We start from the raw sequence: 931 nt of genomic DNA on the forward strand, positions 1-931 counted from the left end.
AAAATGATCGGGGCGCCTGGGTGGCGCAGTCGGTCAAGCGTCCGACTTCAGCCAGGTCACGATCTCGCGGTCCGTGAGTTCGAGCCCCGCGTCGGGCTCTGGGCTGACGGCTCGGAGCCTGGAGCCTGTTTCCGATTCTGTGTCTCCCTCTCTCTCTGCCCCTCCCCCGTTCACGCTCTGTCTCTCTCTGTCCCAAAAAAATAAATAAAAACCGTTGAAAAAAAAAAAATTTTAAATGATCAATGTTGGGGCGCCTGGGTGGCTCAGCTGGTTGAGCGTCTGACTTAAGCTCAGGTCATGATCTCACAGTTTGTGGGTTCGAGCCCCACGTCGGGCTCTGTGCTGACAGCTCAGAGCCTGGAGCCTGGTTCAGATTCTGTGTCTCCCTCTCTCTGCCCTTCCGCCCGCTCACTCTCTGTCTGTCTGTTTGTCTCTCTCAAAAATAAACATTAATAGGGGCGCCTGGGTGGCGCAGTCGGTTAAGCGTCCGACTTCAGCCAGGTCACGATCTCGCGGTCCGTGAGTTCGAGCCCCGCGTCGGGCTCTGGGCTGATGGCTCGGAGCCTGGAGCCTGTGTCCGATTCTGTGTCTCCCTCTCTCTCTGCCCCTCCCCCGTTCATGCTCTGTCTCTCTCTGTCCCAAAAATAAATAAAAAGCGTTGAAAAAAAAAATTAAAAAAAAAAAACATTAATAATAATAATAATAAATGAATAAATAAAATGATCAATGTTATCAAAGACAAATGAAAATCACTAGGCAAACATTCATAGCACACGAGGTAGTGCTGGTCGGCCGTGAAATTGTAAGAACAGATTAGAATTCTGGGAAACTATAAATAGCTACCAACTTTCTTGAGAGAAATTTGACAGTAAATATTATGGCCTTAAAAATATTCAGACTCTGACCTAGCCTTACAAATCTACAAAATTTA

At 48.0% G+C, this 931-nt stretch overlaps 1 non-coding gene across 1 annotated transcript; it reads left to right on the plus strand.

Moving 5' to 3' along the window:
• The first annotated feature begins 252 nt into the window (after positions 1-252).
• TRNAL-UAA (transfer RNA leucine (anticodon UAA)) lies at positions 253-337 on the plus strand. Its single transcript has one exon. It is a non-coding gene; the product is annotated as a tRNA-Leu (tRNA).
• Positions 338-931: the final 594 nt, after the last annotated feature.

This window comes from Lynx rufus, unplaced genomic scaffold (assembly GCF_022079265.1).
Source record: "Lynx rufus isolate CCGP_SWC_20201006 ecotype Redwood Valley unplaced genomic scaffold, mLynRuf1.p SCAF_3, whole genome shotgun sequence".
NCBI classification, from domain to species: Eukaryota; Metazoa; Chordata; class Mammalia; order Carnivora; family Felidae; genus Lynx; species Lynx rufus.